This window comes from Solanum dulcamara, chromosome 9 (assembly GCF_947179165.1).
Source record: "Solanum dulcamara chromosome 9, daSolDulc1.2, whole genome shotgun sequence".
Classification (NCBI taxonomy): Eukaryota; Viridiplantae; Streptophyta; class Magnoliopsida; order Solanales; family Solanaceae; genus Solanum; species Solanum dulcamara.
This window is the reverse complement of record NC_077245.1, coordinates 65085596-65109674: the sequence shown is the minus strand read 5'-3', so window position 1 is coordinate 65109674 and position 24079 is coordinate 65085596.

The window sequence follows — 24079 nt, the reverse complement described above, 5'->3', positions numbered from 1 at the left end:
AAGTCCCCTATCAAGTTTAGTTGTTGATTGATTATAGATGACAGGTGTTTGTGCGAGTGTCTAGTTCGGGCAGTAGTCACGGCCCACGGGGTTGGGTAGTGACATAAACCAGGAGATGTTCATCTTAGACATCTAATATAAGGGTCTGATATATCATTTTGACACTTTTTAAATAATCTGAAGTTGTAGTCTAGAGCGTGTATTACACTTTACTCCATATAGATTAGTTGACCAATTAAATCCTGCTAATACTACTAACTTTACACGTCATATAACTTTAAGATTAAATGGCCAAAAGTTGATCTTCAACACTGTCACTCCATCATTTCTTCAGTTCAAATGAAATCCTCTTCCTTTTTCATCGATCAAAACCTAAGTAAGTGTATGAAAGTTCAATCGTTCTTTATTTTCATTCAATTCTTAGTTAGTACTAACTGTTATGTTAGTTTATGTTGCCAATTTCCAGGTTTAAAGGTTGAAATCAAGTGTTGGAAATTGCATTTTTGTTGGGCGTTTTGACATTTCTATCAACTACTTCTTATGTTTGTATGTTTCATCTTTGAAGAAGAAGATGTATGTTCTGGTTTTGTCCACTCTCTTAGCATTTTGTAACTAGGTTCTTTTTTGGAAATTGCACTAATAAAGTAAGGGGCTTTTTGGGTATTTCTTTTTTTAGATATGAACGACTATATATTGACATGTTTTCATCATGGGGGTCATGTTATCACAGATCCTAACCCTACTTATAGAGGAGAAGTAGATGTATTTGCCATTGCCATTGATAAAGATCATTTAGCCTTATCAAGTTTCTTTCATACAATGAAGACCTTGGGTACATAAATGTGAAGGTTTTTTACTGTCAAAATGAAATTAAGAATGAATTTGTCTAAGTTACTTCTGATATTCAGTTGTTAAACTATGTGAAAGACTTAATAGATGGTGATAAATTTCATGTTTATATAGTCCATGAAATTGATGAGTAAGAGGAATTGCTAAATCCAGCTGGTTTTTTACCATGGCCAGACTCTGTTGATGTTGGAATTATGGAGAATGAGTCTATTTCATATGTGAATGAGACTGAGGATGTTTCAGATGTGAATGAGTCAGATATGCATAGTAGTGACTCAGATATAAATGTCATTTATGATAAAGATGGTTCAGATGTTGATGAAGAATTGAGATCCTTTAGATCTGAAAGGAGGAACAAAAGAAATCTTAATTCTAAGAGAAAAAAGAGAGTACCATAACAAATACCAGTAGGTGAAGCTGGTATTTATAGAGACTTTGAAGATATTGGAAGAAATAAGAAAGATAGATATGTTGGCAGATTAGGAGAAGATGAAGAGTATATTGATAGCTCAGACTGCGATAGTGATAATAGCACATATGTGGAAGATGTAGAAGCTGTTAGGGGTGTTGATCAACTAGGAAGAAGGAAGAGTAAAAATGTCATGTATGATGCTGAATGTGAAGTCTCTATTTTTGAAGTTGGAATAATTTTTGAAAATGCTAAACAATTTAGAAAGGCTTTGGAAAATTATACAGTAGAAAATAATTATCAGATTAAGTTAAGGCCTAATGAAATTCATAGAGTGAGGTCTATATGTAAATTCAAAGAAAAATGCAAATGGTTGTGTTATGATGCAACCGATAGAGATTCTGGTAACTTTTTGATCAAAAACTATCATCCTATACATAAGTGTTCTCCATCAAATAAGAACAAAATGTGTACTAGTAAATTCTTAGCAAACAAATTTAGGGATGAAATAACTAAACAATCATCCATAAAGATTTGGGAAATACAAGAATTATGCAGGGAGAAGTTAGGATTGTATGTGGGTAGGACCAACTATTACAAGGCAAAGATAATGATTCTTAGAGAATCCATGGGTGACTAGAATATAGAATTTGCAAGATTATGTGATTATGCTGAGGTTATAAAACAGACCAATCCAGGTAGTTCTATTTTTTTTTAAAGAATGGATAGAGAAACTGCACCAGGAAAGAATTTGTTTGTATACTTCTATGTGTGATTGGATGCATTGAAAAGGAGGTGGAAGAGAGGATGTAGAAGAATAATAGGACTTGATGGATATTTCTTAAAGGGTACTTGCACGGGTGAACTTCTAGTAGCAATTGGCAAGAATGGAAACAATCAGATGTTTCCTATAGCCTGGGTAGTTATAGATAAGGAAACTAAGCATAGTTGGAGTTTCTTTATTAATTACTTGAAAGAGGACCTGTAGTTGGGTACTGGACAGGGTCTTACTATGATGGCAGATATGCAAAATGTAATTACATATTACATTTGCTAGAGCTATTAGATTATCTATTAAGTATTGACTTGCATTTTATTTTCTTTGTAGGGTTTTCATGTAGCTGTTGCTGAACTGCTACCAAATGCTGAAGTTAGAATGTGTACTAGACACATTTGGTCTAATTGGAATAAAACCTAGAAAGGAGAGGAAAGGAGAAAACACTTCTGGAGATGTTCAAAGGCAAGTTTTGAAGTGAAGTTCAAGGATGAGCTTCATAAAATGAGCAAACTTGGTAAGGATATTTGTGCTGAGTTATTGCATTATACAAAGGTGCCATGGGTTAGGGCATTCTTTCAAGAGCATTCCAAATGTGATGTAGTTGAAAATAACATGTGTGAGACCTTTAACTCATGGATCATATCATGTAGACACAAATCTATAATAACCATGTTAGAGGATATTAGGAGAAAGATAATGACAAGAACTGTGGACATGATTAAGTTTGTCAACACCTGGATATCTAATACTGCACCTATGGCTAGACTTATCTTAGAGGAGAATAAGGACAAGTCTATGACATGTAAGGTTCTTTGAAATGCTGATATTGGGTTTGAGATTAGAGAAATGGAGTACATGCATAGAGTTAACTTGGCTGATAGAGTTTGTAGTTGTAGAACTTGGCAACTGAGAGGCATTCCATGCCAACATGCTATTGCTACTTTGTGCCACATAGAACAAGATCCTGAACCTCTTGTGGAGCATTGGTATAAGAAGGATACCTTCTTAAAGTCTTATAGTCATTTTATCCAACCAATTCCAAATATGAAGATATGGCCTGAAACTAACAATCCAAGGATTGAACCTCCTAAACCTAAACCATTGCCTGGCAGACGTGCAAGAAATAGAAAAAAGGGAAAAGATGAACTAAGAAAGAAGTATGGAAAAATGTCAAAACAAAGGGTGACACAGACTTGTTCCATGTGTAAACAACAATGTCATAACAAGAGATATTGCAAGGTAACATAATTTATACTTGGTTGTGTCTTTTTTAATCACTTGTTGAATTTTTAATGAACATATATTTTATGGTTAAATATTCAGGTTGCTAGTCAAAGTTCAGAAGCAGCTACCCATAATTCATAATTTACTGGTCAAAGCTCACAATAAAGTTGCCAACCTAGACAAAAAAACTTCAGTCAACCTGAACCAACAACATTCAGCCAACCTGCATCAACAACATCAAGCAAGCATGCTTCTTCAACAATAGTTTGTGCTGATACAAGTAGAGTTAAGAGGGTGAATAATACAAGTTCAAGCCAACCACTATCATATGTGGATAAAAGTATTCCTTTTACAAGAGGAATAACAAGTCAACTACCTCGGAGGAGAAAAGAGACTATTGGACAAAAGAGAGGAGTTTCAACAACTGGAGAAGACTCTGCAAGAGGGGAAAAAAGAAGACATCATATGATGGATCAAGTAATGTTGGATTTCGAATATTCACAAGTGCAAGTGGAACCCATATACTTAATGTATCTTGTTTTCTCCTTTGGTTACATACTAATCTTCAGTAGTGCATGCTGCTTACTTACTAATTTTGGTTTTTATTTTTCTGTAAAAATAGCCAGGGACTTCAAGTCAAAGGTTTCTGCCAATAGGTTCAAATTTTAATGATGCAAGTTCAACAGGCATAGACCTTAGTTTTAAGCCTAGAGGCTTGAGATGGAAAAATAGAGATCCAGTCACTACCAACCAGTTACAACAAATGACAAACAAAAAGAAGAAGTAATAGCAGCTTGAAGTTTTGAATACTTTTTGCGGATTGCTTAACAACTTAACATAAAGTGTAACGTAATCACTTTTGAGGATTGTAACCTTGTTAAATCAGTCCACTGATCATGGTATTTAACATAATGCTAACTTTGAGTTCATTGTGGATTATGTTTTTGAGTTACATTGTGATATTGTTAAATATTTTTGGTATTAAATTGTCATGTCACATAATGTTTTTGGCATTAACCAATCCACTGTTTTTGAGTTACATTGTAGGATTTTGAACTTTTAATAAGTGAAATATGTATTCACTTTAACAAGATGTGAATTGTGAATTGTATACAACAATAACATCAAAATACATACAAATGTGGCCTAGCTAAAAATTTACAGCAACAACAACATGAAGATTATTTCTTCACAGCAACAACAATATCAAAATAGTAATACACCACCACCTATCTAAAACATAGACAACTTTACAGCAATAACACAACACATTTTAATAATTAGGCTTCAATCTCCATATTCCAAACATTACCAACCCAGTAGCGATCACACCAATAATAAATATACTTCTTGCTCGATTTATTTTTTCATCAAAAGACTTGACTTTCTTCAATAAATCCCAGATCACCTTATTTGCTTGAGGAGGGTGTCAATCTTCATACCAATAAAAAAAATCACAGCCACCCATTTTTTACAAAATCAATCAGAAAAAAAAATTAAAAGCCCACAATTAACAGAAAATACTTATTCCTCTTTTGTTGTACTTACCGAAAATAAATGGAGATTTAAGGTTCACATTGAATAAAAGTTGTAATATATGAGTAAAAATATTAACATAAAGAATTACTTTTCCTTTGAAAGTTCACAAGTAAAAAATCTACGACCTAGATTTAGTTGGGTCCAAGAAGTCTTTAATAGTGCTTTATTACCACATTTACAATATTGAAATTCATCCAAAGAGGCCATGGAAGAGTTAGAGAAGCTCGACATGGAAGTGTAAGAGAAAAGTGACATGAAAAAGAGAAAAATAAAGAAGAAGAGAGAACTAATTTTTGCCTTTTTCTTTTTCCAAATCAGATAAACAAGCTAAGAAATTAGTGAAAAAATGAAGAAGAAGGGGCATAAATATATCGATAAGAGAGATATGATCGTTATAGGCCTTATTTGATTCCACATTAGATGAAAAAATAGCTTCTACATGCCTTAGGTAAGTGTAAAACATGCGAGGTGCCAGTTGTTTAAAAAGTGTCAAAATAACACATCAGACCCTTATATTAGGTATCTAAAATGAATATCTCCTGGTTTAGGTATTTAAGTAAAAGTTGGTGTCAACTTTAAGGGCCCCCCGATGGGTTTGGCCTTATTTTAAAACTATTTCTGCTTTTATTTCTGTATTTAGTGGGTTAGGCTAACGTTTTTAGTGGAAAAAGATAAGTAACATCACACCCAAATATCGGGCCATGACAAATGGTATCAGAGTCCCAGCTTTATAGGTCTTATGTGTACAAGCCAAGTCTAAGTAGAGTCTCAAAGATTAGTACTGAGACATCTGTACTTATCTTCGAGAGGCTAAGAAGATTGTTAAAAAAACTTCTATTATTCATTCTTCTTATCGTGCGAGGTTTTTATCATAGTGCTGAGTGTCGCGTATTGTTTTGGCAGATATCGAGGACTAGATCTATATCTGCTGGTAGAGAGGAGGTAGTCTTTGAGGTTAATATTGGGACCCCAACTAGGGGTAGAGGTAGAGGCCGAGCTAGAGATCATAGGCATGGATAAGTCTCAGGTAGAGGCCTTTACCAAGGAGCAGCACCAACCTGAGGTCAGGCTAGAGAGGCTTCTCCAGATCCCTGTGTTGAGATTGGTGGGGACTAGGTCCTTTCCGAGGTCGTAGATCTATTGTTTTAGGATACTTTATTGAGGTTTTTGGGAGTAATAGAGGTCTTCACTCAGGGTGCTGCAGGCACGTCATAGGGTTCACAGACCAGAGTTGGAGCAGAAACTTCAAAGTAATATCAGGCTTTCATGGTTCAGTGCCCGATGAGTATTGCACCCGTGGGTTTTATGTTTTATGAGGGTGGAGCACAATAAGAGAGAGATCGAGATGAACCATATTTGTGATGATAGATGATGAGCAACGTTGATATGAGAGGTTTTAGAAGATGGACTCACCACAGTTTTAGAATAGGAAGACTAACAATGCACACGAGTTTGTGACTACGTGTAGGGAGTTTTTAGAGACAGTTGGGTTATCTTAGACATATGGGGTTTGCTGTAATACACTTCAGTTGAGTGGGCCAGCTCGAGAGCGATGGAGGGAGTATTTGAGTGCTAGACCAGTGGGGCATAACAGGTTATTTAGGATGAGTTTTCTACTTTCTTCTATGACTGCTTTGTCCCTTGGAGTATGAGGGAGGAGATTCCATTATGGCTTGAGAATTTGTGGCAAGAAAGCCATTGCTGAGTATGAGACCCATTTCTACCAATTGTCAATACATGAAATGGCCATCTTTCTTAATAAAATAGAACGGGTTCGCAGATTTGTGTGAGGGATGACTTATTCTATTCATACATTGGTGATTCGAGGTGCTCGAGAGGGAGATTACTTCCATTCCATTATGAGTACTGCTGAGGAGGTAGAGTTGATGGAGAGGGAGAAGTTTAAGGACCCCAAAAGGGCCCATATTTCTGGTCTTTTTTTCGGGTACCTCATCTGGATGTAGAGGTTCTTACAGAGAAGGTGGTTATTTTCAGCATAGAGGACCGATTCATGCTTTCATGAAAATTTTTGATGGTATCTAGACACCACTCACAGTAGAGGCCGATGGGTCAGGGTAGTCAGATGAGTTCATTCAGTTTAGCACAACAATATTTAGAATCGAGATCTTACTATGATTATAGGGATCCTGTCCATCTAATTCATTATTGCCCACTATAGGTTCACAACGTTCTATAATGTACTTATTCTACTCCAGCGAGAGTACCAACTCCTTTGGCATGGGGTCAAGGCAGGGCTCAGGCGGATAGAGGAGGTCATACATCAGGTAGGGGTGCTGGTGGAGCTATAGTACCAAAGGGTGGAGGTAGAGTCACTATGCAGACTGGTGAAGGTAGGGGAGCTCAGTGTTATGCCTTTCCAGGGAAACCTGAGGCCGAACATTTAGACAAAGTCATTATAGGTATCATTCTAGTATGTCACCAACTTGCATCTGTGTTATTTGATCCTGGATCCACTTTCTCTTATGTTTCTTCCTATTTTACATTCAGTTTTGATTTGACTTATGATCATATGGCCATGACTTTATGTTTTCATACCCATAGGTGAGCCCTTAGTGGTGGATTGAGTGTATCGATCCTGTCTTGTTTCTTTAGCTAGGTGTGATACCATGGTTGATATGAACATTTTGGAAATGGTAAATTTTGATATGATATAGGGTGTGGATTGGCATTTTCCTTATCGTGCTATTCTTGATTGCTATACTAAGACAGTGACTTTAGCGATACCTGGTGCCCCAAGAGTTGCGTAAAGGGGTACTAGTAGTTCCTATCCTAGCAAGGTCATCTCTTATCTTCGTACTTAAAGATTGATTGAGCATGGGTGTTTTTCATATTTGGCCTTTATTCAGGATACTAGTGTTGAGTCACCTCCCATGGAGTCTATTCCCGTGGTTTAGGAGTTTGCCGATGTGTTCCATACCAATCTTTTGGGAGTCTCTCTGGATAAAGATATTGATTTTGCTATTGACTTCGAGTAGGGAAATAAGCCTTTTTCTATTCCACCTTATCGCATAACTCTGGCCAAATTGAAAGAATTGAAGGAACAGTTGCAGGATCTACTGAGTAAGGGGTGCATTCTCCCTAGTGTGTCACCTTAGGGAGCATTGATTATGTTTGTGAAGAACAAATATGGGTCTATGAGGATGTGCATCAATTATAGGAAGTTGAACAAAGTGACTGTCAAGAACAAGTATCCTTTTCCTCGCATAGATTATTTGTTTGATCAACTTTAGGGAGCGGCCATGTTCTCCAAGATTGAATTGAGATTAGAGTATCATCAGTTGAGGATTAGGCCTTTGGATATTCTTAAGACAACCTTTTGGACCTGTTATAGCCATTATGAGTTTCTAGTTATGTCATTTGGGCCAACTAGCGCCCCGACAACATTCATGGAGTTGATAAACAGTGTGTTGCATCCATATTTAGAATTCTTTGTGATTTTATTCATTAATGATATTTTGGTGTATTAAAAAATAGAGGAGGATCATACTTCTCATTTGAGATCGGTGCTTCAGAAGTTGAAAGAGCAGAAGTTATATGCAAAGTTCTCTAAATGCGAGTTTTGGCTTGATTCAGTGGCATTTTGGGGGCATATAGTGTCCAAAGAGGGTATTAGGGTGGATCTGGCCAAGATTGAGGCTGTTAGAGGCTCGACTAGACCTACTTCTCCTACTGAGTTTTGTGGGATTGACTAGTTATTATTGGTATTTTGTGCAGGGTTTCTCTACCATCGTAGTTTATTTGACTAGACTAACTCAAAAAGTTATAGATTTCCATTGGTCCGATGAGTATGGGGCGAGCTTTCAAAAGCTCAAAACTTTGTTGACTTTAGCTTTTTTATTGACCCTACCCGAGGAGGGTGTAGACTTAACCGTGTATTGTGATGCTTTTGGTATTGGTTTAGGTGGGGTCCTAATGTAGAAGGGGAAGGTAGTTTCTTATGTGTCTAGATAGTTGAAGGCTCATGAGAGGAACTACCCTACACACAACCTAGATTTAGCAGTGGTTGTGTTGGTGTTGAAGCTGTAGTGTCATTATCTATATGGCATGCATTATGAGGTGTTCACCAATCACATGAGTCTTCAATACATCTTCAGTCAGAGGGATTTGAACCTGAGACATCGCAGATGACTAGAGCTATTGAAAGACTATGACATGACTATCTTGTATTACCTGGGAAAGGCAATTTAGTGGTCAATGCTTTGATTAGAAAGAATCCTAGTATAGGGAGTCTCGCGGTGATTAGTGTTGATAGGATGCCCTTGGCTAGAGATGTTCATAGGTTAGCCAATAGTCTTGTTCGATTGTAGGTTTCTGAGGAAGATGGAGGATTTATTGCTTCTATTGAGGCTCGATCTTCACTAGTTGAGAAGATTTCGGAGTGACAGAGAGAAGATAAGAAGTTGTGTCTTATTCGAGATAAGGTGATGAGAGAAGAGGCCACATAGGCCAAACTTGATTCAGAGGGGTTTTTGAGGATTGAAGGTAGGATTTGTATGCCCAAGGTGGGTGATTTGATCAGATTATCCTAGAGGAGGCTCATTGTTTCAGATATTCAATTCATCCGGGTGCGGCGAAAATGTATCATGATCTTAGCCAGCACTATTGGTGGTGTGGGATGAAGAGGGATATTACAAAATTCATGTCCAAGTGTTTGACTTGCCAGCAGGTTAAGTGTGAGCACCAGTGGCTCGGGGATGTGAGTCAAATGATACCTATTCCAACTTAGAAGTGGGAAATGATCACTATGGACTTTGTTGTGGGTTTACCTGACTCTATATGGGTACTTGTTGAAAGATTGACCAAGTCCGCCCATTTCATTCCAGTTAAGGTAAAGTACACGACTGGTAGGCTATCTCAGTTGTGTATCAGTAAGATCGTTCGGCTTCATGGAGTCCCAGTATCCATTATTTTGGATCGATGTTAATGTTTACTTCGCACTTTTGGTAGGCTTTACAAGAGGGCTTGGGAACTAGGCTTGATATGAGTATAGTTTTGCACCTATAGACTGACAGACAGTTTGAGTGGATAATTTAGGTATTGAAGGATATGCTTTAGGCCTGTGTTATCGATTTCGATGCTAAATGGGACTAATAATTTCCCTTAGTGGAGTTTGTCTACAATAATAATTATCACTCCAGTATTCTGAAGTCCCCATTCGAGGCATTGTATGGTAGGCAGTGTCGATCTCTGATCGGGTGGTTTGATTCCGCTGAGATGGATTCTCTAGATATAAATTTGCTTAGGGATGCTATGGAGTAGGTTTGCATGATTCAAGGTAGGCTCTTGACTTCCCAGAGTAGGAAGAAGAGCTATGCAGATAGGAGAGTTCGACGTTTGGAGTTCATGGAGGGTAACCATAGTTGTCTTTGAGTGTCGCCCATGAAGGGCATAATGCGGTTCAGGAAGAAGGGAAAACTTAGCCGTCGGTTTATTGGCCCATATGAGATTTTGGGAAGAGTAGGAGAGGTATCTTACAGACCATCCTTGCCACTTAACTTGTCGGCTATGCATCCGATATTTCATGTTTCTATGATCTGGAAGTATGTTTCGAATGAGTCTCATATGATTTCTCTTGATTCAAAGAAATTGGGTCCACATTTGACATTTGAGGAGAAGCCCACAACCATTCTTGACAGAGAGGTCCGTAAGCTTAGGATCAAGGAGATAGTTTCGGTGAAGGTTCTGTGGAAGCACCGTACAGTTGGGGAGGCTACTTGGGAGATGGAGTATGATATGCGTGCCCGATAACCATAGCTTTTTGAGACTCCAATTACTTCTTTTAGTTTATGTTCGAGGATGAATATTATTTTTAGTGGTGGATGATGTATTGATTCTGAAGATCATTTTTTGGAATTTTTCATGAAATGATCATTTTACCTCTCCCCCTAGTTGTCCCGAGTCTTTTCTGGTTTGTATTGAGAGTTGGTTTTGGGAAACTTCTATCAAAAGGTTGGGTTTTGGAAAATTGGAGTTTTTATAAGCTTTAAGTGTTTAAAAGTGGTATTTTAGTTTAACCAAAGCTACGAGTCTCAAAATGAAATTACGTTGATTCCAACAGCTCCAAAATGGAAATATTGGTCTAGAGAGTTTACGAAATCAGAATTGGGGCTATAAAGAAGAATTGAGGTCTTGATTTGAGAATTTTATGAATTTTAGACTAAGGTTTGAATTCGGTCAACTTTTGGGGTTTTGACGTTCGGAATAGAATTTCGAAGACTCTGTTGGATTCAGAGGATTGTTTTTGTTCTAGATGAAGTGTTAGTGGAATTGTTAGAGATTCCGAGTCCGTTTTGGTATTTTGGAAGCTTAAGTTAGTTTTTTTTGAGTTTCGGGTGAAGTGACCTCAAATTCGAATCTTGATGTTCCATTGAGTCAATTATCAAAATTTGTATAGTAGGTTTGTGTACTCGGGATTCGTAGAATCCCGAGGGTTGATTCTGAGAATGTAGACTTAGTGATTTTCTTGCTGTTTGTTGATATCTGGTGCCTCTTGTATTGTTCTTCGCGATCACGTAGGCTTAGTCGTGATCACAAAGTGTGAGTTGGATCATTCATCACTATCACGTGGGCATTATCCCGATCGCGATCTGCTATTCATCGTGATCGCGAAGGGTAAAATATGCTTGAACAATGTTTAATCCCTAAATTGCATATTAGACCTCATTTCCTCAATTGTTGGACCTTGGGAAGCTCGGGAGGGATGATTCTTGGGAGATATTCGAGGAATATCGAGTGGGTAAGTAATTTCTATCCAATTTCGTTATTACCCATCTATTATATGTTGTTTTTAGTCTCTAAATCATGGATTATTGAACTCAAACCTTGGGGTTTTTTCAAGAAACCAAGTTTTAATGTTTTGATGATTATAGGTTGGTTTAAGTTCAAATTCAATTCAATTTTCACTAATAGTGTCTAAATACCTCAAGGAATATTTTCATCCTATATTGCTGAATAGAGCACCCAAGCTGCATAGATTAGGCATATAGACATTCCAGCCCATTTTAGTGGAGTGACGCGCTTTTTATTTACATCCATTAGTTTGCAAGAGATTCAATGTAAAATTTCCAAATTTCTGTTTGTTTTTCAAAATTGGGTATTTCAGGCTATTCGGGTTAGTTTTGGGCCCGGTGTTAAGAATATCAAATTAGGTATCGTTAGACTCATATTCTTATGGGGATAGCTTATTTGAATAGATTATGTTGATTTAGAACATCGACGTAAGGGTAAAGCTCAGTGTTTGGTGTAATTCAAGGTTGAATCTGAGGCAAGTGAATTTCTAAACCTATGTCTAAGCTTGTAGGATCATGTATTCGTATTTTACATGTTTAAAAGTGATGAAAGTGATTTTGGGGATTAGTTGTGATTAATTGAAGTTTAAACTGATTGATATAGAAATAAGAGGTTAATAGATGGCAAATGATAAGATTTATACATGTTGTGTTCGATATGAGTTGATACTTGATTTATCGTAGATATTTGAATATACTGTTGTGATATGAGTTGATATTTGACTTATTATGGATATTTGAATATAGTGTTGAGATATGACCTATGATTTATTGATATTATCATTCCATCATTGTATTTTACATGGGCATTACCTTTTTGAATTGGTTCTGATACTTTGAGATGAAATTTGATTCGATGATTATGCCGAAGAAAAATGGTTTCGGTGAGAAATGATTTATGACAAGGGGAAATAGTTCCGGCGATGCCGAAGGAAAATAGTTCCAGCAAGAGATGAGTTATGCCAAAGGGAAATGGTTCCGGTGGATACATGGTCCATGTGTGGCCCCCATGAGTTTCGGCCTACTAGTCAGAGGATGTATATCATTTATGACAGACATGCATCATTATATGTGACATTGCATTGCATTTCATTATATCATAAATTTTTGCCATTTTGGACTGTTTTACCCCTGCTATCCCTTTGATCTTTATTATTGTCTGTTGAGATCCTATTTGATACTTGAGTTGTACTGTTTTGAAGACTTATGTGATACTCATACTGTACTGTTAAAAATATTAGATTGGGCTGATTTCCGTGCAAGTTGTAGCCTGGGGGTTGGATGGTATGATAGGAGTACGTGTGTCTTATTAGTTTAGCTTAGTCTTAGTGTTCGCTTGCTGGGTACCATGTCGATCGTACTCACCCTTGTTATCTAAACTTGTGTAGGTTCTGAGCCCGGACAATGATCCCATTCTCTCATCTTCCATCCATGGCTTACTGAGGAGATTCGGGAGGAAGCTGTTGATGGCGACCATCTTTCCTATTCTTCGTTATCTTTACTTTGATCTATTTGAGATACAAAGGTTGAGACTTGTATTTAATTCAGTTTATTATTTTAGAATGCTTATAAATGTGACAACTAGTCCGTAGGGGAAATTTTATAATGATTAAGACTTCTGCTTTGACTTTTAAATTGCTTATTTTAAAACTATTTCCATTTTTATTTCCATATTTAGTGGGTTAGGCTAACTTGTCCGATAGGAAAAGATAAGTGCTGTCACACCCGAATATTGGGTCGTGACACCCAACAAAACTCCTATGGAAAATTGCCTCCCCAAGCTCCAAAAACAGCAACAATATTCAGGAAAAATTACCTCTACGCAATTGCGGTCCACTTACCCCGCGAACACGGAGGTCAAGTCTGGTGGCCACCGCAAACGCAGTTAGTCTTCCACGAATGCAAAGCCTAATGAGTCAGGATTCCACGAATGCGGAGGAGCTCCCTCGAACATGAATGCTAAGCTCACTGCCTTCCGCGAATGTCGCCTTCCTCTCCTCGAATGCAAAGCACAACCTGATGGCATAAGTTGACAACACTTTCTAAATCTCCAAAAATCTTAGAATCAACCCTCTGGATTCGTTCGAAACCCCATATAGAGAAATAATATGTGCAACCCTACTAAACTCAATGTTCCAGACTCAAGGAACCATCATAATTTGATTTTGAGGTCTCCTTGACCTGAAAATCAAAACGTCGCAACCAAACCAACTTTATGCCTCAAAAGACGAAAATGCCCTTGGAGCTTTTGAAAAATACACAGGAACTCTTCCTAGGCCTAAAATCTCCCTCTGAATCTAATGGAGTCATCGGAATTCAATTTCGAGCATCTGACCCCCAAATGTTAACCAAAGTTAAACCTATATCCAAAAACTCAAATATTTCCAACTTAATACCTCAAATCCACCATATGACCTCAAATTTGATTCCGTCAATTCTCTTAGACCAATTTCAATATTCTGAAACTAATGAAATTAACATAATTTCATTATGTGACTAGAAACATCGAATGACCTCAAATACCACTTTTGAGTCTTTCTAAAACTCAAAGTTTACCAAAAATCTTAACTTTTCAAGAAAATCATGAAACTAACATCAGATATCAGTCAAATATAACTCGGAGAAACTATCAAAAGGGGTAAAATAAAGAATAATACTCGCCTCTACCAAGAGTCTGAGACGTAATCTCCAAGTTCGGTATTTATATTCACTAAGAAAATCCATCCTTAGATCATATCATCAGAAACCACCACCAAACTGAACTTTCAAATCAAACTGTAGTGGTTCTACAAGTCAGGAGTAATTCCCAAGTCACAGACTATCCCATGTACCCAATCTAAATTGAAATTCTCTAAACCACAGCATAGCCATCACGATAAGTCTTTTATAACATAACCACGAGAGGATTCTGAACCAATACTCACAAAAATCAAGGTGATCCCAAATTAGCACCACCCACTCATAACACATGAACTATCACAAACTCTAGGAAAATCATGTTCTCACAGCCAAATCTTTCCACAAGCTTAAGTTATACAAAATCGATTCATAGACATCTGGTACTCATTAAGGGGAATCAAATTTATCCGACCCAAAGGATTAAATGGTCAAGCAACCATGTAGCAAGAGATACCCTTGAGCACACAAAACCTCAAACAACACAATCAAATTGTCAGATCAGTAGTTGTGATTATAAACAACCCCTCAGAGTGGTAACACTAGGCCCAATGACCCCTCATATTTAATAATACATAGTTGGAACATAAATTCAACGACAAGATGTGCAATAAGACTACCAGTCGGTGCAAATATATATGGTATCTTTTTGATAAGTTTCCATAAGCAAGGTGACACTTGTAAAATTTCCAAAACCCTTCGACTTCCCCAAGGCAACACTAAATCCGCCGTATCTGAATTGACCAAACCTACGAAGCATCTTACTGTACTAAGAGGGCATAGATCGGTACATGCAATCCACCACTAGGAATCTATCCACAGAAGTGAAAACACGCATGGGCATATATAGGATATCATGCTCCAAAACCATGTTTGAAACAAAGTAGGTGGTCACATAAGAATGTACAAAACTAAAGTCGAATAACACAAGATATTTCTTCCATAGTGTCCATATCATACATTTTCATCCGTCTGAGTTCACAATCAACCAGCCAGATCTCATAACAATCGTAGACATACTCGATTTATCAACTTCCTCATACTTTTTTGATGCTCCACTGAATCCAACACTCTCAATACTACTAGAACGTCATAGTCACACCAGATAGTTACTTTATCCTTAGACCATCACTAATATCTGGGTATTCTTAGCAATATATTGTTGTCTCCCAATTTCAAAAATACAATATCAAACCTCATCACCTAAGTAGGTGAAACAACTAACAACTCCTTAGATGTCTCCGCTTCCATATAATACTAGTACCACACAGTGAGAATCTACTATTTTCTCACATCATATCCATTGAGAGAATCGTTCTCAAATATACCACATATTTATACCCATTAAATGGTTGAAAAACATCACCAAAGTATTTTAGTTTCCAGCCGAAAGCAATATGCACCATTCTGTAAGCTATCGATAGCAAAAGTAACACATCCCAGAACCCTAATCAAGAGAATGCAAGTACCATTGTAGAAGTTGTATTATGACCCTCTCTGATATACATCAACACTATAAAACCGCTATAGAATTTCTGATCTCGATTGGCACAATGTTATTATCATAATACACCACACAACCTATTTCTTTTTGATGAACTTCACAAACTATAGTATCTAAGGTCACAGTGCTCGTAACACAGTTATCCCCTTAATTATACTATTCTTAATTGTTGAACCACTTCAGATATCATACAAGCCACACAAGTGCTATCCCTACTATTAAATAATTGACTAGAAGGGTAAGACATTCATGGAGTCTCTCAACCCTTACTCATCCTTAAATACCATATCCTCAAAATATATCACTAAACCATAAACTTACTCCCCCTTTCGAATCACAAGGCATTCTAAGTCTGACCACACATCCTTTCTGTAAATAAATAACTCCTGCCTCAATACCAGATCCAACACTAAAACCAAGCGATGACATCTCAATTGTATGCATGCAGGACAAGGCATAAGCCATCACTATAGGTGAAAGGACAGAGTGAAGCGATAGAAATTAGATCGTACCAAAAAAGAATGATAGAAAATTAAGAAATAAAAATGTTTCCAAATAGTCTTCATAGCCTCCCAAAGATAAGTACAAACATCTCCATACCGATCCTCTAGACTCTACTTAGACTTGGCTTATACACGTGAGACCTATGAACCTAGGGCTCTGATACCAATTTTTCACAGCCCGAATTTGGGAAAGTTAGCCTAAAACCCAATATTTTAATAAATAAAGTAAAAACAGTCTAAATAAGTAACTAATAAACAAAAGCAGAAGTTTTTCAACTTAAATACCCACAAAGATTGGTTATCACATATACAAGTCGCTAAAGAACACAAAACTAAAATGAAGTACAAGTCTCAATATGTCTTCAACTCTCAAATAGACAAACGTATAAAAGTACATAAAATTTGAGAGTATGCTCGATATCAATAGTTACCTCTCCCAAACTCCTAGAAGCCTTGGATGATTAGAAATGGATGATAATCAAAGTCAAGGCTCAGAACCTACATAAGTGTAGAAGCAAGGGTGAGTACCTAATGACGTGGTACCTAGCAAGCAAACTAGAAAAACTAAGTAAATCTAATAGAATACACAAACTCCTTTCTAACCCAACCAAACCTCCGTAACTACAACCCGCACAGAAATCAGTCCAACCTAATAGTTCATACTAAACAATTCAATAAGGTTCAAATATCATCTCAATATCCCAAGATATAACGTACAAATAATCACGTCACAAATAGGCATCAAAACTATCACACACAGATATGCAGAACATGTATAGGCACACTTATTAATCATGCATGTGTGAAATTAACGACAAAGACCTCGGCATAATAAACACTGACCAAAAATGACCTCGGTCCATCAACCTCACTGGAAATGACCTTGGCTATATAACCCTACCGAAAATGATCTCGGCAATATAATCCCACTGAAAAATGACCTCGGTAATATAATTCCACCAAAAATAACCTCAACATATAATCTTGCCAAAAAAAATCTCAACAATATAATCCCACCAAAAATGCCGAAAAATTATTACAAACAACATTCTCACATAAGTAATGAGGAATAATCAATTCAAACAAACTGCAATCATAATTAGACTATAAAGTATTTCGTCAAATATACATAGATATTTAGATCACAACATGTAAAATTCGATTATCAATAATAACACACATCATCTTTAATTAAACCCATCAATTTAGGTTAGATTAATTCCTTTCACAAGTCAACCTGTAACCTCATCCCCATTACTCCCCAACACATATATACTCTGGAAATTTAGTATTCTAAAAGATTCACAGAGTTTTAAGAGTCCACTTGCTTTAGCCAATGCGTGATCGATCAATCTAAATGACCCTTTCCTTTCCGAATACACTCCAAATCACCACAATCTATGCTAATTTAAATTCTCAATCAAAATACGAAACCAACGATATCCAAATCATATTATTAAAAACCAGGCCAAAACTGACCTAAAATGCCTGGAAAACCCGATTCCTCAAACGAGCAGAAAATTCCAGAAATCTTTTATATGAGCAACATCCTCAAAGTATTTGGGATCTACTAGTGAAAATGGAAGTGGATTCGAATTTAAAACGAGCTCACAATCATCAAAACATTGAAACTATTCAAGTTCTTGAAAACCCCAATTTTTTCAATTCAAAAACATAAATTTCATTCTAGAAATCTTAAGTAATCAATGGGTAATCAATATTTGAGGTTAGAATCACTTACCCCAAAGTTTCCCCGCAAAATCCCTCTAAAACATTGCCTCCCCGAGCTCCAAAACCACCAAAAATGGTGAAAATAGGCTAAACCACAACTTTTCACTATTCAGGCCAAATTTCCTCTCTGCCGTTGTGGTCCACTTACCCCGCGAACACAGAGGTTAGGTCTGGTGGTCATCGTGAATGCGTTCAAGCTTTCGCGAATGCGAAGCCTAAAGAGTCGGGCTTCTGCGAACAATGAAGGTCTCCCGCGAATGCAAAGGCTAAGCTCAATTCCGTGATCACGACCTCCCTCTCCTCGAACGCGAAGCACAACCTGATGGAACCAGTTGACAGCACTATACAAGTCTCCAAAAATCTCGAAATCAACTCTCGGGATATTTTTGAAAACCTGTATAGACAAACCATATATGCAACCCTACTAAACTTGACGTTCCAGACTCAATGGAACCATTAGAATTCAATTTCGAGGTTTCATTGACCCGAAAATCAAAAAGTCGCAACTAAATCAACTTTATTCCTCAAAAGACCAAAACGCTCTCGGAGCTTCTAAAAAATATACAAGAGCTCTCCCTAGGCCTAAAATCACCCTCTTAATCTAAAGGAGTTATCAAGATTCAATTCTTCATCCGATCCTCAAATATTAACCAAAGTCAAATCTATGACCAAAAACTCAAATATTTCCAACTTAACACCTTAAATTCATGATATGATGTAATGACCCGTTAGGTCATTTTGATAACGAGTCTTCGTCCCTTCATAAAAGACTCATTCTGTATATTTAAATTGTAAATTTTAAACTATTCGATAACTTCATTTAATTAATTGATGGGTGATTTTAAATAATTAATTTAATTAATGGGCTAAAGTGTTAATTTATCTAATACTTATACCACTTTTCTTATATTTAATAAAATAAGTTAGTAGGGTTTGTTATTTTAGTACATAATTAATAAATAAAAAAATAATAATAATAATAATAATATATATATATATAATCTGATGGCAAATGCCATCAGATGTAAAGGAGATGCCGACAACGAACACACAAAAAAATCAGAGAAAAAAAAACTACGGAGGAAGAAAGAAAAGAAAGGAGAAAAGAAAAATAAAGGAGAAGAGAAAAATAGGGATTTTTCATTCCAAAGCGTTAAGGTAATTATTCTCATCCTTTCCATTAAATTTTCATGTGATTATGAATATATTTTTAGGGTATATTGGTGGAGAAACAATGTTGAAATAAGAGAATATGACCCTAGGGTTCTTCATATAAAATCTTGATTTGAGGGTCGAATAACGATCCGTTTTAGCTGAAATTTGACATGTGAGTTTATTTTATCATGAGTGAACATAATCGGAAAGAAAATTTCAGATTTGACTTCAATGACATAGAATGAGTTAGTTCCTGAATTTTGATATATTAAAATAGATAATTAAATATTAGGTATATTATATATTATGAATTACATTAAATTTATAATATTGGGGAAATTAAAACCTAACACTAGGCTTAAAATTTGGAAATATAAGAGTTGACATGTTATTTGACGTCAACATTAAGAACTTGATTATAGATTTGGGTAGGTTTTGGGTCTAGGCTAGACATATAATAATATGGGTGTTGTTAGTTTCAAAATCTTATTGTGGTTATTTATTTGACTAGATTACATTGATTTGGAGACCCAACGAAAAGGGAAGGCTCAAGTACCGGTGTAATTGCTTGATTAATTAAGGCAAGTGAATTTCTAAACCTCAGTTTAAGCTTATAGATGCTTGTATTTCCGTGTCATATATACTAGGAAGTAATGAGAATTGGACTGTATGATTGACCTTAAAAAAATGGAGATGAGGGGTAAAAAAAATGGTGATCTAATGACATGTATTGGTGGAATTGATATGTTGTGATTTTGGACATGTGAAATGACTATGTTGATGTGAGATAGGAAAAATTATTGTTGTTGTCATGTTATTATCGTGAATTATATGAACATGAATTGATTGCATTAGTTCTGACATATTATGTGAGACTGAAAATGATATGAAACAAAAGGGGTTGGGCCACACGCTCTGTGGCAGGTATTATGAAACAAAGGGGTCGGGCCACACGCTCCGTGGCAGGTATTATGAAATAAAGGGGTCGGGCCACACGCTCCGTGGAAGAATATATATATTGAGGGGATGGGCCACACGCTCCGTGGCAGGTTACATGGACAGAAATGTCCCCCATGGGTTCCGGACTGTGATTCAGCGGATGTGTACCGATAGGACAGACATGCATCATTTCATTGCACTGCATTGCACCTTTCTGATATTTGTGACTTTGTGTTTACCCCCATATTGCTCTGTATGCTAAACTTGACTTGGTATGATTCATTGACGAGACTATTGATGAGTATTTGTGGATTGTATTACTGTTGTTATTGTACAAGTGTAGAGTTGGGCTGATTTTATGCAGGTTGTAGTTAAGGAGGTTCGGTTGGGAGGATATGAGTACTTGTATCTATTAAGCTTTGCTTAGTTTTAGCTATCCACTTGATGAGTACCGTGTTGTTTGGTACTCACCCCTTGCTTCCACACTTGTGTAGGTTGTGAGCCTGGACCTACTTGATCTTATACTGTTTTCCACTACATCCGAGGTTATCAATTTTGAGTGTTGAGGTAGCTGTTACATCCATCTAGCGGACACCTCTTACTCTTTTATTATGTTTTAGTCCTACTCTAGAGACAAAGACATTGTGACTGTATTTTCTTTCGTACTTCGATAATATATTAGTGGCTTGTATACGTGACAACCAGTCTTGGGGGATTTTGGAGATTATTTATTTGTTTTTAACTAAGTTAAACCTTGTTTAATCTCAATTACTTCCGCATTTACTTTCCATTGAGTTTTAGGCTGACTTGTCTCGGTGGATTGAGATGAGTGCCATCACACCCGAATTTGGGCCGTGACATATGACCCCAAATATGATATTTTTAACTCTCCTAGAACAATTTCAACATTTCAGAACTGATGAAATTGAACAAATTCTATTCTGAGACTCGAAATTTTGAATGACCTCAAATACCACTTTTGAGTCATTCTAAATCTCTAAAACTCAAAGTTTACCAAAATCCTTAACTTTTCAAGAAAACTATGGAACCAACATTAGATATCAATCAAATATGACTCAGAAAAACTACTGGATGGGGTAAAATAGTCTTTTTATAAAAAGTTTCAAAAATGACCTTCAGGGTCATTACATTATTGGTCTATTTTGATGCAAAATTATTTTATATAAATGGATTGATGGTTTGGAAGTATTTTCTCTACTTAACTCTTTAAAGGTTCTTGAAATTTTATGGTGGGTTGTTTAAAGTATGATTTTTCATTAATGGAGTTCATAGTATTTATGCATAATTTCATTTACACACATGTTTAAAAGTTGAAGTGATTCGAACCCACCTAGTTTTACTATGTTTTCAATGAAGTTTGAATTGAAAGATTTTGATTCCAAATGAATGTTTATGAAAGCAATGTCTATGATCGAAAATGAGTCTTATAAAATAAAAGAATGATAAAATGATATGAATGTTGGATTCTTTATGCAATAAGGACAATTATTGCATATTCAAATCACAAAGATTTTAATGAGCTATTCTACCAAATATGATATTTTGAATTCTCAAGCTATATGTTATGACTATTTTGAAGTATTAAACTATTCTTCGGGGTTGACTTAGCACTGAATGGGGCATTGCGGTGGGATTCAGTAAGGAAATCCTAGTAGAAACCCCTTATCTCATTAACTATGTGCCAACATAGGAGTCCTCGTAGGCTTAGACTAGCGGATCCAGGAAATCCCTCAAAGTTAAAGTTAAAGAATGAATGTAAAGTTGATGGAGTTATACCCTAGGCAAGTAGTCTCCCCGGCCAACGTAGGAGGTTATGTTGGATTCTATGTAATAGCTCACATGATCTTAATGTCGGTTATAGTCAAATTTCCACAAATGAATGTTTTAATTGCTATTTACATGATTACTCATGCATGAATATATCCACATATGTATGATTTAAATGTTATCTACTAGATTTCTCATATGTGCACTCATTTATCTACTTTACCTTATAAATTTCTTTAATATTTTACATTGTATTGCATGTTTACATACTTAGTACATTCAAAGTACTAATGCATACTTTTGCCTACATGATATCACCATGTAGAAATCGGCGCTCCTCCTCGTTCTCCTCCACGTAGCTAGTTGGAATTTTGTTTGAAGGCTACTTTTGGTGAGTTCCCATATTCCGGAAACAATACTCCTTTGTCTTTCTAGCTTATGATATATTGAGACCTTTAGGTATTTACTATGGCATTTCATTCTGTTTTAATTGAGGGTGAGCTAGGAACTTGTCTTAGCTCCATTAAATCTAAAAGGTAGAGGTATTGTTGGACATATGTTAGTTGAAGTTTTACTATTATTATTTTTGCATATTTTTTTATTGTCATTACCTATGGAAGGCTAAAAAAATGCTAAGAGGATTGTTTGACGTACTTTTGGGATCCTCATTCGCTGTGTCACGTCTAGGACCTAGGCTTGGGTTGTGACACAGGTATACCCTTAAAATGGGTCTACCTTCATCTTCCAACTAGGTACGTAAACATGCTTGATTTTGTATCCTAAAAGGAGAGACCCTCTGCTTTTTACCACAACTGCGCATGTAAGTGATGATAATATCTTTCAACTCATAATTTGATTTGCAGCTGCAATAATATTGGCGATAATATCCTTATATGCGATATCTTGATGCACACTCATTAATGTGGTCTCGACCATTTTTTGGTCTTTCAACCGCCAAATAAAATAATTGTTGGACTTGATCTATTCACCTTGACAATCAACTCCAACAGTTATTTTGTCCCCCATTGATATATGATGTTGAAGAAATAATCTAAAAAGTGAGAGAAGAAGAAGAAGATGTAGGTGAAAAAGATAATAAAAGAAGAAGAAGAACAACAACAAAACGTAGGTTAAGAAGAAAGAAAAAAGTGGGTAAAGAGTAGAACAAAGCGGACCAAAGTGCTGAAGAAAAAGGCGGGTAAATAAGAAAGGAAAAAGCGCATGTAGAGGTTGATTTTTCTCAAATTAGAGGGGATTAGGGTTTTATTTTATAGGGTCAAAGTGTAAAAAATAAAACCTGAGGACTTATTTGAAAATGGTCAAATATCTTTAAATATTATTTATAAACTTGTCACCTACACTCAATTCTTAAGACTTGTGTCACTCTTTTTACATTTCAAACCTTTTTTTCATCCTTAATTAAAAGTCTCTAGATACCTCATGAAATGATATGCTATATCATTTAACACATTTTGCTGAGCTGGTAGAGAGCATGTGATGCACTATAGTTGAGCCAGTGCTAAGACGATAACTTTTGAATGCCTATATGTCGAGTTAGGAGAAAAAGGTGGGAAGAAGAGATTGTATAGGCTCTCCAAAGAGAGCAAGAGAGAGAAAATCCTAAGACCTAGATCTAGTAAAGTGAATTAAGGACAAAGAAGGTGAAGTTTTAGTAGGTGAGACCTCTATCAAGCAAAGGTGGCAAGCTTACTTCCACAAAATTTTAAATAAAAAAAGAGACAGAGACATTATACTTGATGATTTGGCATACTCTTATAGTCTTTGATACTTTGGGTACTGTAGATGTTTTAGTATTGAGGAGGTTAGACATGTTATTCACAGAATGAGGAGGGGAAGAACGACCAGGCTCGATGAGAATCTGGTGGACTTTTCGAAGAGCACTAACAAGGCAGGTTTAGAGTGGTTGACTAAGTTGTTTAATATTATTTTGAAGACTGCTAAGATGCCTGATGAATGGAGTTGGAGTACTATGATTCCATTGTACAAGAACAATGGTGATATCAAAAACTGTAATAATTATAGGAGTATCAAATTGCTAAGCCACACTATAAAGATTTGGGAGAGAGTGGTGGAGATGAGAGTGAGGAGAGGAGTTTTAATATTAGAAAACCAGTTCGAATTTATGTTGGGGTGGTCGACTATTAAAGCAATCCA